Here is a 14,171-nt window from a genome sequence, read left to right on the forward strand (position 1 = left end):
CCAATGTTCCAACAATCACCAGCTCTGGTTTGGTCGAAATAAAAACTTAATTCACTGGGTTAGATGAGAAAAGAAACAGCTTTTATATCGCTCTCCTCAAAGCCAACAGTTTCACATGGAGGGACTCACATGCACTAACATGCACGCAGCTGGACAGGTTACCAAAACAAAGAACAGAGAAGCTCAACACGCACAGAGAGAGTGTGATGTCATGCTCTGCTCAGGATACCATTACTCCACTATATCTTTACATAGCAAATAGTCATTTGCTGCTATATCAATGTTCAGAATCTCATATACAGAACCTTTAAATTAGTTTTTTTAAAAGGGCATGACATTTTACAGTAATAAAAAAATAAACTTGTCAACTGTAATGGAAACACTATTTCTGAATTAATTCAAATATATCAGACATTTTTGTAGTGCAGTCTATTGTTTGTGTTTGTCTATTGGCCCATTGACTTACAGTCATTGTTAAAAACTATTTTATGCAACCAAAGTAAGAACACCTACAGTACACAGCACTGTGGATAACATATGGCTGCCATATTGATAACTTCGTTATTTGTCATGAGGAAAATTTGCAAAAAGTCACCATCACAGCCAAATGACATGGTAATGGATTCAGAACAGCAGCTGATCTGCCTGTAACTGTAATTATCTCCACATCCTGCTTTTAATTTCATTAGCGGCCTGCCTCCATAGCGCACTAACTGTGAGACAGGCAAATGAGAACAAATTAAGACTCTGGAACTGTCCCAACTCTCCTGGAGAGAAATATCCAGTTTATTATGGAAAAGCCCAACAACTGAAATAGTGAAAAAATAGTGAAAACTGTGTTGTGTGTCTTTTCTCTGGAGGAGAGTATTGAAAGACAAGATATGGGAATCCTTTAATCTGAGGTTTTTGGTAGAATCTCATACTGTGCATTGCAAGATCCATTGACAGACAAGATAAAATATATAATGTCAGCAAATGTTGCTTGTTTAATTTAATTTTTGTCTTGGTTTAGGAATATAAAAGACATTATTGTGAATCACTGCTTTGGTCTTGAAACAAGCTAAATACCATTGAAACATGTGTGCAACATCCCACTCAGTTAGCAGCTTAATTAAAAGGGCATGAAAGAAAACAAACTTGGACTAAATTCAAGGTGGCTCCATTACTACAATATGTGAAATATTTTTTCCAGCAGCTCATTACCTTTCATAGCCTGTAAAACTCACCATTTGCAGGGACATTGTTTATCTAATGACGTAATTATGGAGGAATAGTTGACATTTTTTTGGACTTGAACTATGAGACCTGGGTTTGCCACTGCAGAGAACTAATTTGTCTTAATTATGAAACCATTAATGTTTTTTGTTTAAAAAATGAAAGACATTTAAAAGAACCTAGGGCATTTGTTCATCATTGTATGGACTTTTTGGCTTTTTTTCTTATGTTCAATCTTTCTACATTTAGTTTCCTGTGAGGATTATTCACATACTGCAGGTACTTTATGGCATCAGTCTCAGTCATTTTTCAGCCATCTTGATCCTCTCTTCATTCGGTTTTATTTCCGGAGTTCTTTATCACAAATGGGTTGTGCAAATCCACTCATCCCTAGAGTAGAAGCTATACGTGTGTGAAAGAAAGAGTGAAGGGACAAGAGGGGAGGACACGAGAGGAATCACTTACTGATACTTGTCTGTAAATGAGTGAGTGTATATGCAGTCTTAAAGGCAAAGAGAGGAGATCTGCCGGATTAAATGAGGGCTGCATTGCCTTATAATTTATGCACATGGTGTCCAGCATCCTTGAGTAATTCTGATAAATCACTTTCTCTGCGGTAAAATCAATGTGTGGCACACACAACACTTCAGTCCAAAACAAACCAAGATAATGCCCCAGATATAGAAGCTGTGTTTTCCCTCTCAAAGACCGAAATGCACAGTATCAATAATGCACAAGATGTTACAGGTTGTTTGTTTATTTCTGTAATTAAGTTAGTCCTAACCTCACACTTTGGCGTCAATTAATCATTAAACAGAACATGAGATTCTAGCTGACTTAGGTCAGCATGTGAGACTGTAGGGACAAATTGCATCAGGGGATTTGAAACAATTTTCAGTTGTAATTAAACAAGAAAATGCCATGACACCTGAGAAACAGTTTAAAGCTGCACTTGACAATATTTTAATGCTGCTTCAGATACTTTTTTGTAATCTATTACATCAATGAAAAATAGATTCAATAAAAATTGTTTTGTTGGGAACCTGGGCATTGTTTCTGGACACATTGATTACATTCCATCCACCCCATGGCTGACGAAAATCTGTACATGAAACTCAAATGTTTGCATTGCTAGATACCACTAGGGTTATGTGGGAAAATGCATTTGATGAGATGGGTCTAATAAAGTCTCAGACTATATGATATTTTAAGGCATGTGAGATGGTGTAATGATGAGTGGTAGTCAGGTGTAGGCTGTTGAATTATAGCACTACAATGTACATAGAAAAAAAAAACAGATCAAAACATGTCATCAATCGTTCTCATGTTTTAAAAATGCAGCAAAACAATAAAAGTTTTGGCCATAGCCGTAGTACATAGCGCTGAGGAGCCGGTTGTGGCCACGGAAGGGGGGGCTACATGGAATGCCAAATCTGAGTTTGAGGTCAAATATTACACTAGCTCACCAGTGTAGTCTGTGTCTTTTCACCACGTTTCTCTCATATTTGTGACCTTTTGTCTAGGACAGCCCAAAATCGCACACTGTAAAGACACTTTTAGGAGAAGCATCTTCACTCTCCTCTCCACTGCAAAACTGTCAGGACATTGTGGTGGCGAGGACTAAATTTATAGTCAGGGTGCTTATTTGATATGCAAAATGTCAGCTGCCACGCCCTGTGTGTACTGAGATTTGTGTACTTTTCTCCATGCGCCTTGATTAATGAAAATTATGCAAATAAATGTACTTTTACATGTTAATATAAAAAAAACCCTACCCTACAGTAATTCCTTTATCCTTTAGGATAGTTGTAAAGTGGTTATATTATTACTGCCCACTTTTATGTGACAATGAGTATGATGACAGAGATACTTGCTAATTTATGCATAAATTAATAACCAAATTTGCACATGCTTTAATTCAAAATATCCCAGTGTTATTGGATAGCACAGTACAGAATATCAGGAAACATGAGTGAGAAGGGACAGTAAAACATTAAAAGTAAATGCCACACACAGTAGTCTGCTAATAAAACATACTGTTTCTCTCCTCAAGGATCTGCTCTTGTTGACTCCACTGCACCACAGTGGTGAAACTGTTATCCAGGGGACTCCCCAACATCTCAGCATCACACTATGCAGCATCACATTGTCATCACCTATAATGCAACATGAGGAGATGTTTAAACCCCCGCTCCTTAAAAACTGACCACACCCCCTCCCACTCACTAACAAAAAATGTTTTTCCATTCTCTTGCGTCACTCACAGCCTTGAGAAGTCAACACAGACAAAAAAAAAATGTCATCAAATGAACTGAGAGTGAAACCCCCTCTAAGAGCTTTTCTTTGCATTTGTCACATTTGCAGTATTTCTGTCGCCATTATTTCAGGCACAACTGGGAATAGTTTCATGACAAATAGATAATGCTAATAAATAATCTACAAGCTTTCTTTGTAAGCTTACTGGAAAGAGATTGCAAAGAAAAAAAAAATCAATAATGGATGTAGTGCTACCTCCAGATTATTTTTCTTTTGCACCATTTTGAACGTTTCCCATACCAAATGGTTATGGGAAAAACACACACACACACACACACACACACACACACACACAAAATGAAAAAATGGGGGGGGGGCATTCATAAGAAAAAGTAACATAGTTGAGCGGAAAGACTATATACCCTTTTGATTAATTAGAGGTAACTGAACCTAATTAGCAAAGAAGCTCAAGGCTTCCTTCCTGGTTATAGGGTCCCTGGGAAATTGAGTGAAAACTAGCACCATAAAAGGAAAGCAAGCAAAATCCTTCACATTTTGGCAGCTATCAGCTTTAGTCTCATGTTACTCTGTGTAACTAATGTCCTTGCACAGGACCAATATTAACCTGGGACTTCAGGGATTTGTGACCATACAGTACATATATTACTGGCAATTTAAATCCCTTGTAAATATAATTTGAAAAGTAACTTGTTGATTACATTCTTAATAATAGCAGTCATTATTTGTATTTGGCATGCAATTTCTTTCTCCTCTTTTTAATTTTCATGCATGTCATGTAACATAGAGGCAGTAGTGTACCATATTCTATTTTTGAGTGCATTTTAAAGTACAAGCTTCAATTTGTGGTTTGATTAACCAAAACGTGACAGGTGTGTAATTTTGACCTCTCCAGGGGATTTGTGATTTTTGCAAATTTAATTACCTTATGTAAATCTTTTTTTTTAGGCTGCAACTAACTAACTTCCATTATTGAGTAATCTGCTGATCTTCTGTAATTCATCAATTAATCATTTGGCAATAAAATATCACAAATTAGTGAAAAGAAAAAAAAATGACCACAATTTTACTATCTATATATACTATATAACACAAACAAAAGCACCACAGATGTTTTTTTGTTTTTGAATTAAACAATTACTCGATTATCAAAATAGTTGCAGATTATTTCTGTAGATCAACTAATCGATTAATCAACTAATCATTACAGCTCTAATGTCTTTGTTGCCTTTGGGGCGGCTCAGGAGGTATAGCGGGTCATCCACTGATCACAGGTTTGGCGGTTCAATCACCACCTCCTCCTGTCCACATGTGGAAGTGTCCTTGGTCAAGACACTGAACTCCAAATTGCTCCCGATTGTTGGCCAGCACCCTGCGTGGTAGCTCGCTGCCATCGGCGTGTGAGGGTGTGCGTGAATGGATGAATGGGAGTACCTTCAGCGAAAGACTCATCCCCCTAAAATGCACCACAGAGCGTCACAGGAAGTCATTCCTGCGTGTGGCCATCAAACTCTTTAACTCCTCCCTCTAAGTGTGGCCCTAGGTCAGTAAACTGGACATTGGATCATTAACATCACTGTAATACTTGTAATAATTGTGCAATATTCTCTGTTTAATAATCCGGTGCAATATATTCTGTTTTCAGTTGAATTTATTGATATTTTTTCATACTTCTATTACTACTGTGTAATATCCACCATCTCATAATCATCTAATAAGCTACACTTAACTTGACAGTGCTCATTATTGCACTATTACTTATTACTTATTTATTATTACATAATAATTATTACATTTTATTATACCGTACATACTTATCAACATCTAAATCCACTTTGGTACTTACACTTATTTTAGCTTTTATACTTTATATCCACTTTGTACTTAATTTATCTAACCTGTATTATAGTGTATTATATTTTGATTTGCTTAGTACTTCTATTCCTTCTATTCTCAAGTGTGCACTGACGTGATAGTGAGCAGCTGTAACGAAAGAGTTTCCCCTCGGGGATCAATAAAGTATTTCTGATTCTGGTTCTGATGAGTGGCAAAAACCTTGTAAAGCGCTTTGGATAAAAGCGCTATATAAATGTAGCCATTTACCATTTGAGGGATAATTCATCAGTTACACAAATACTATTTCCAAGTGAATAAGGCTTCAGACAATCATTATTAATGAATCATTATTGTGCAGTTATTGAAGTTTTTGCCACAAGACAGACATTTTTATTCAAATTTGTATGGTAAAGTACTCTATAGTTACAGTATGACTCATCTGACATTCTCTTTTACATTTGGGTGGTAGAAGTTAGCATGTACCGTGTAATTGTCTAATGCAGTAAGCCTCACAAGGAACCTCTCAGAGTTGTTAACAGCTGTCTGAAGATTTAAAAGGCACCTCGCTGACAGTCATGCAGGTGTTTCTGTAGTCAAAGGAAGAAAGTCCAAAGGGGATTTCCAGTATTTCAGTGTTTTTTCTCTCACCACTGGCAGGTTGAGACTTCAGCTATAATCACTTACATAAGCAGAGAGATGGGCACTGGGGTTTGCAACTTGTAGTCATAATTAATGTTCTTCTAAACTCTCATTAACCCTCATTAATTACTAAATAGGATACAATTAATCTGCAGTGAATATTTCTAGAAATATTGTCAAGTTTAAGGAGCCTTGAGGCTAAACTTGAACTCGATGTGAGAGATTTTGTGACACATGGATGGACATCTTTGGATTGCAGGTTAAAGATTGTTTTTTTCTTTCTTTTTTAGGTTTGAACTTTTACAAGAGTTTGTCTCACACAGACATTTAGATTCGTTTGTCAACTGGGTTTCACAACTGTTAATCACTAACTAACATTACAATACTGAGAATGTCACAATACTGTTTGACAAGTGACACCACATCAAAAATCACTCTTCATCATAGATGGACATGAACTCAGTTACCTCTTTGAAGTGGGCTCTGGACTGTAGCCTGTATTTTTATTTAGATCCCAGGTAAATTCAATCAATGTATGAGCTCTGCCTCCTACAGAGAATGCATATTTATACCCCAGCCTGTCTTAAGACGACACTGCCAATCAATAAATGAGATTTTCTACTGGCAGGCGGTGCACAGTGATGCTAAGGACTGCAGACACTGACACAGTAGCAGAGATATTTGGCTTGCTGGGCATACGGCATAATGTAATATTACCCTAAGGTTAATAAGGAACTATTCTGTAAAATAAAAATACCCAGAAAAGAAGTTTACTTATTTGGCTGTTAGACTGAGCTCATAATTCAACCCCACATTAAATGTGAAACAATGAATTAACAAATCAATGAATGGATATGTGAATAATTTAACAGACTAAATAAATTAATAGACAACAACAACACAGAACAGTTAATTTTCTTGCTGCTTGGCACAGTTTGCGTCAAGAGACCTGGAGTTGTTATTGTTTACTGGATACTGAAAGACTTGTAGCAAGTGGTGATTATTTATTGCCTGAGATTTAGGTTGGAGGGACAAGCTGAGGGGGAACAATCAAACCCTGTCGAACCCTGACAAATATTCTCTGTCTTGCCATGCATAACTTCAATGTTTACTGTTTTACACTTTATTAAAATTGGAAGCACTAGTATTAACGGATTTTGAAGAATTATAACAGCAGACATCAAAAATCTGCATTCTTATACCAAGCTGCAGGAAAAGCATCTTCATGTAAGACAGACTTGCCTTGCATGAAATTATTTTGGCACAGTGATTACATCTTTTTTTCATCACTACTCTCTTTTAAAGCTTAGCCACACTTTTGAGAGCTAGATCCAGTCAGCCACAGTGCAAACACTGTACAGCAATTAGAGTCACTGAACAGATCAGTTTCTACTTCAACAAACGTGTCAATTCAGATTTACTGATTGACAGACATGTGTGTCACACATCAATAGTTTTATGACCAATACACCCCACGTTAATTCCTTTTTTGTCTTGGGAGCTTAGCAAACCAAAATCTGCAAAAATATGCAAGAACACTTTACCCAAAAATTAAATCAAGGATTTGAAAATAAGACAACTCTCACGACACAACTGACAACATGACTTATTCCTACAATGGCCGAAAAACTTTGCCTAGCGAGATGCATCATTCCCCCAAGCTGTGTCAAAAATGTGCTGGATGATATCTGATATTGCATATGACAGACAGATCAAAACTGGGTCAAAACTGATCCAGGGAATTTTTTCTCTTTCTTTCAGAAAAGTGGTAACTGATTTACATTATTTAGTCAGTCTTTACAGATGAAAATTAGCCTGGCTTCTTGACAGTTTTTTCTGTTGATTAGTGGGCATGATCCCTGGCAAACTCTTAAATGAAATGAAAAGAAATACTCTAAGATTACACTTACAGTGAAGCTTTGAACTTAATTTGTCATGTTAACATGTCGGAATTCTTTTTTTTGTCATTGTGTTTGGCTTCACAAAGCAGCCTTTCATCCATGTGTCAAGAGATAGATGGTTGCCACAGCAACAAGCCTTTACCCTATACTATCTCTTGAGTGTTAGACAAATGGCGTGACTTGGCCTGGACATCTCAACGCCCTGCTGCAACTTCAATGATTCTGAATAATTTACACTAATAAGAACAAAGTATTTTAACTAAATTAAGCCTAGTGTGAGAGCACACATTATTCACTTATTTTTATTTATGATACCTGTGAACAGGTGGAGGAAGTATTCAGACCTTTACTCAAGTAAAAGTACTAATACCACACTGTAAAAATACTCTGGTACAATTAAAGCCCTGCATTGAAAATGTAAGAGGTACTGCACACTTAAATGTGTTTTTTGAGCTGTAAACTAAATTATATGACTGTACTGTGATGAAACATATCAATGCTGGTGTTAATACTGACATTCTTACCAAATTTATGAAAATTGCATTTCATGGGTTGAAAATGGCTCAACACGCCATCTACTGTTTTAAATCACCCTGAACCTTGCAAGGCCAATGTTGACTGTTTGGGACTAATTTACAAATAATTGAGTAAAAACTGCAATAATCTTACTCTCCTGTAAACAGGCTTTCCTTTTAGGAAATGATTTTAAATTTCAGAAGACTCCTTTTCTATTGTTTACCTTCACAAGCATTGCTGGGTGGGGCAATCCTGCTGTTTAGGTTTGCTGCCAAGTATTACCCTCATTTATATAGCTTATTTATATAGTCTCCTCTCATGGCAGAGTCTCTCTGCCTCTGCTTGAGCAACATGCAGGATCTTTTAATCTGTCTTCAGCGCAGCCATCACAGGGAGGGCCTGTCCTCTATATTTCATGTGCTTCGCATTTGGTTAGCCATCATTAAAGCTCAACTTTTCACACTGGCCTTTTGACAATCTGGTGCAGGCTGTACAGGTATTGTGGGAGGAGTTGTTCTCCACCCCACCCTTCATCCTTTCTCTGTCTCTCTCTTCCTCTCTCTCTCTGCTGCAGTAGGCTCAAGACAGATGGAGCGGTACATGACAAAACAGCCTAATTAAGAGAGTGCTACACCTCTCAATTCCCACACGTGGAAACACTCTCCAGTACCGTGACAGAACATGTTGGCAGCAAGGAAAGAAGAAAACCATATTTCAATTTGCATCATCCATCTTTGTCCTCAAAGTGCTATGCTTTTACTACCTGGAAGCCTCGCAAAAGAGCGTGTAACAAATAGTCCATTAAAATGTGCAGTTTCTATGGCACGTCACCTGCAGTCAACATAGAATGACAACATGAAAATAAATGAAAAATAATGAGCTACATGGCTGAATACATTTACGAGATGAAGATGATTTAGACATGGATCAAAAAATGGCAAATTGTTAGACCTTCACGCCAAGAGAGTTGTAGTCTTTCTTTGACATGGAGGTCCCCGCTGAAGATATATCGCTTATTTGGGCAGCTTGGGAAAAAAATACAGCTCCTGGTACTTTAGTTAATGGATTAAAAAGCTGCTCACTTTGACTTCACTAGATATAATATATACCTTCGTCTTTGCCACTGAAATAAGGTATGAGTGTAGAGCTGTAACAATTAGTCGACTGATTAATTAGTCAATCGACAGAAATTTAATTTGCAACTATTTCAAAAGTCAATTCATAATTTAAGTAATTTTTCATGCAAGAATGCCAAATATGTGATCATTCAGCTTCCACAAATGTGAGGTTTTCTTGTCTTGCATTAGAGTAAATTGGATATCCCTGGGCTTTTGGTCAGACAAAGCAATCTGAAGATGTCCCCTTTGGCTCTGGAATATTGAGACAGATATTTTATATGCTTAATCAATTAATCGAGAAAACATTTGTCAGCGTGATCGTTAATGAAAATAGTAATTAGTTGCAGCCCTACACGAGTGTGCAATCAATAAAAATGTAAAGTGAAAATGTTCCAGTTTTATTTAGAATACTTGGTAAAGCTACTTCTTACCATTGCTTGATGTGACACATTCCATCTGAAGCCGCTCTGCTATTCCGGCTATTTTGTATCACTCTAGTAAGCATTTTGTTCAATTTTAATGTTGATGCCAAAAGTCAGCAGCTCAAAAGCTTTAAATAGATCTCTGTTTTCCTTACGGCAATATTCACACAGACAAATATTAAACAATCTGGAGGACACTTTAAACCCAATAACCTAATAATATCTTCAGTGTTTATATTTAAGGGTTGGCTGTCTCCAGTTATTGTAGAAGAAAACACCAAATTCTAGTGTACACATAGTATCTGTATTACTCTCACAGCACTAATATCTGTGATGTTGTAAGGAAGCGCTCTATGCAATGCTGTGTGAAACTTGTATTTAAATACCCCCCTGTGTATTTTGTATTATGCCCTGTACTGTATGCATTAGCGACTAATGCCTGTGTCCAATAAGAAAAACGTCCTTTTAGTGAAGAAAAATAAGAGTGGAGAAAGCCTCAAATATAGTGAAGTAGTTCCATAGACACAAACACTAAGCAGCTGTTTTGTAAGGTATATAGACATGCATTTTTATGGTCAAATAAAACGTACTACTAAAAACACAATTTTGCCAAAGACTATCTAGCAACTGATAATGTAGTAAGTAAACTGTGGGATGATAATTTGTCAAAGTAATAATATGTCTTCCTGTAGGGGTTTAATGATACAATTAGCTCCAAACAATTAGAGTTGTTAGATACTATAATAACATCTATGAGTATTATAAAAAAAATCATATTATTAAGGGTTAAAATATAACAATGATAAAAATAATAGTTAAAGTGTCACGTTGTATGTCTGTGCCATATGTGTGGGAATGTCAGTCAGTCATTGTCAGTGATGATGTTGCTGCTAGACTAAATGCAAAAGGCTTGCAGAGCGTTACAGGGATTGTTTCACTTTAGTCCTTGTGTGTGGCTATAAAGGCCAGCGTGCAACACACAGGGGGTAGTGTGTTTTTGTGCAGAGGTACTCACTGCAGGCCAGAGCAAGTTGCACCATGCTGATGTCTTTCCACATACTATCTATCTAAAGTGATATGTCTATCACTTTAACAGATTCTTCTTAGTTAAGCTGTATGTATGAGATATATTGCAAGAGCATGGCTTTTCTATTGCTGTAATTAAGCCTAACAAAGTATTGGGTCAAAGCAGGCATTCTGAATTAAACATCAGTTAAAACATGATTGTTGTAGATGTGCAGATATTAGGACAGTTTTTGGAAGACACTTATTTTTCATTTCATATTGTTTCCTCATACTAAAAAAATCATCAAATAGTACAATACATTTGGAATGACCTTTGCTTTTATGTGATTTTTTTCTTTTTGTACTTTTCTCTCTGTGCACAGAAAGATGTTACATCACTTTTATTGTAATAACTAGCGATCAATGGCATAATGTATTGCATCAAACAAAACATTATTACAGTCAGTCTGCCCAAATAGTATTAGTCAATAGTATTAATTACAGGCTTAATAACACTTTCTACACATTTAGAAAGATATTGTATTACATTTATACTGCTCATTATGGTACATTTGTGTCTGTGTCTTACTGTAAGTTTATACAGTATATTAAATTAAATTGTGTTTCAATAAATTTACAAACAAGGGTGCTAACAATAGCCAACCACCAATGTAAATTTTTTGCTGCCATTGTTTCCCCATCAGTTTTTGTTTAGCATTAGCAACAATTTTAAATATGTGAGGATACATTTGTTATATTATATGGACAACATCAACACATTTAACCTGTAATGCAAATAGCAATGCTGTTTCCCAACTTCAGTTTTTAATGTGTCTTGTCTGACACACATCTATCTTGACTGTTTGTGCTTTTCTGGCTATTTTCTGTCAGTGTTGTTGTTGCTACAGTGCGACTTCCCTGCACTTGATATCCACATCTGAGCTAGTGTCTCTAGCCACAACAGATGGTATATTCTCTGAAATGTCCTGAAAGCCATAACAGTTTTATGTACGCTGGGGAATTCAAACACAGACTGATAATGCAGAAATACATGCATTTATTTACTATATTATTGAGAAATTGCAGAGATACATTTTGCAGATTTAAAAGTGATGTAAGTATATTGCAACTACTACCAGCAGAATTTTAAACTTGCTAACTCTGGTGAACCATGGAGTCCCTTACTGCCTGTAATTCACCATAACTCTCACAAAAGGTCCATCTGGACTGTGTGTGTTTGTGTATTTGGTTTGCTATAACTGCAGATGAGGTGTATATTCAACGATTGTAATACATGATGTAGAGGCAGAAAACCACCCGACACAAAGCGGACAGTTTTTCCTTTCCCAGCGGTTTGCAATTAAATGTGTGTAGTTCTAATTAGGATATGTGTCTACTTTTTTAAAATACAAAAACTAAATGTGTACAACACAAACTCAGCTGCTGTTACCTACAGTTTAATACTTTGAACACCAAACAAGCACATGGGTCAGTAGTTAAACTGTCTGTTATTCATTGTAGCCAACACAACACATGAAGAATAAAGCAATATTCTCCATGTGTCAGTGTTTCAGAGCAATATGTTGAGGTAAACATTTTGTAGGCAGAGGCTTAAACATCCTACTCAACTAAGAAGGCTAAAAACTTCTGCGATGGCTAAATACTGTACATATGAACTGTTTCCATGGAAATGTATCAACATTTGCTGCAAGACATGAATGAGGAGAGGCAAGATGCCAAACTTAAGCTGTCTAAACCTGGATTTTAGCTTTTTTTTCTCTTCCATATTGTATCATCAGCAGTGATATACTTCAGTATACTGCCTGAAACTACAGGACGGTTAGGATTAGTGCTTGATGAAAAGGGGCAGACTTAATGTGGAAGGGATTACACCATTTGTGATCATCTCACATGGCTGACTTAGATTTAAACTGGAGCTCACAGACTCAAAGGGGGACATTGTCTGTGCATCTGACCTAAGATCATGAGGTCCTTATAACTTATTTTACACCCAATTTGATAATTTTGCTCTTGTTTTGAATGTTCTGCAATGTAACTTAAATTATGTAATATTTATACACATCTATACATGTATACAGAGATACACATAAACCCTGAGGGAATCGTATGTTACAACTATAGGACCTTATCTTTTGTGTTAAATCAATGTAGTGTGAAAGGCCTTACAGGCTGCTGCACATTGATCATTGATGGACCATAAGCTCCCTATTTGGCGTTTTCTTCCACTGAAGGCCGTAGAGAAAAGACTGAGGCTGTGTCCAGGGTGTGTGGCATCACTACAACATCAGCCAGTGTCTGCCTGCAGAGGAGAGAGCAGCAGCAGTGGGAGGGAGTGGGCGGATATATCAAAAGGTGAAATGCAGCCTCTGCTGCAAAGCTACATACAATTGAATATGATTGTGTCTCAGTTGCAAGGTCTAACATGCTTTCCACTTATATAATGTTCACTGCTGTCCATGTTTATAGCTGTTCTGAACAGTAACGCTTAAAGATGGGTTGAAGAGCCTGTCATCGTAGAGAGGGGGGAGACGCAATAATTATTCAAATAGAGATAATTATCACACTTTCCTTAAAGACATTTATGGTGTTTTTACCACAAAAAGTGATAAGGAAATAGTTGTGCCAAGAATAAAAAACGCTTGATCAAAGTGTGGCTAGTTTCTCACATCCACACACCTGGCCATTCAGGGTGTTTTCTAGTTTCTAGCGGAATACTCCTGCTAGTATATTCAGGTTTCTCAAAAGCAGGATATGGCATTTACATGTGCAACGCATAGCCAGGATATTCCAAAAACCTGATCATAACCAGGATACTCATGCACATGTAAACATACTCTATACAGACATACTCTAAACTTTGTGAAATGCTGCCCACATAGCAGCACATAAAGTCAGCTGGACAGATTCTGTGCTGTGCACACCACACAGTTATTTATCAGTTGTTACCACAACCATTATAATGCTTCAGACGGTGCAAACTACACTTACCAGTAGGCCAGAAGGTGCATATAATCTATTATTACCACTGATAAACAGTAAGTAACCCAGAAACATTTCACATTTTATGAGTTTTGGACGTGCAGGAAAGGATGAAGTCAGGTGACCTTCGTCGTTATGGTAACAATAATAAACACATAGTTAACATTGCAAATTGGTCACAGTTTGGTTAGGTTTAGGCACCAAAACTATTTGGTTACGTTTAGGAAAATGTCATGGTTTGGGTT

The 14,171-nt window shown here is 36.8% G+C and overlaps 2 protein-coding genes across 11 annotated transcripts in view; one reads left to right on the forward strand and one right to left on the reverse strand.

Annotated features, from left to right (window-relative positions):
• The window catches only part of LOC122863715 (cytospin-A-like), a 101,530-nt gene that overhangs the window by 39,526 nt on the left and 47,833 nt on the right, over positions 1-14,171 (reverse strand). The window contains exon 3 of one of the 4 annotated variants that reach the window (XM_044170469.1): positions 3,253-3,371. The exons of the other annotated variants lie outside the window; for them this stretch is intronic. The gene's annotated coding sequence lies outside the window, so the exon portion shown is untranslated. The remainder of the gene's footprint in view (positions 1-3,252; positions 3,372-14,171) is intronic. 4 annotated transcript variants of the gene reach the window in all.
• LOC122863714 (disks large-associated protein 2-like) overlaps positions 1-14,171 on the forward strand; it is a 111,592-nt gene that overhangs the window by 28,048 nt on the left and 69,373 nt on the right. The window lies entirely within an intron of this gene.

Source organism: Siniperca chuatsi, linkage group LG16 (assembly GCF_020085105.1).
Source record: "Siniperca chuatsi isolate FFG_IHB_CAS linkage group LG16, ASM2008510v1, whole genome shotgun sequence".
Taxonomy (NCBI): Eukaryota; Metazoa; Chordata; class Actinopteri; order Centrarchiformes; family Sinipercidae; genus Siniperca; species Siniperca chuatsi.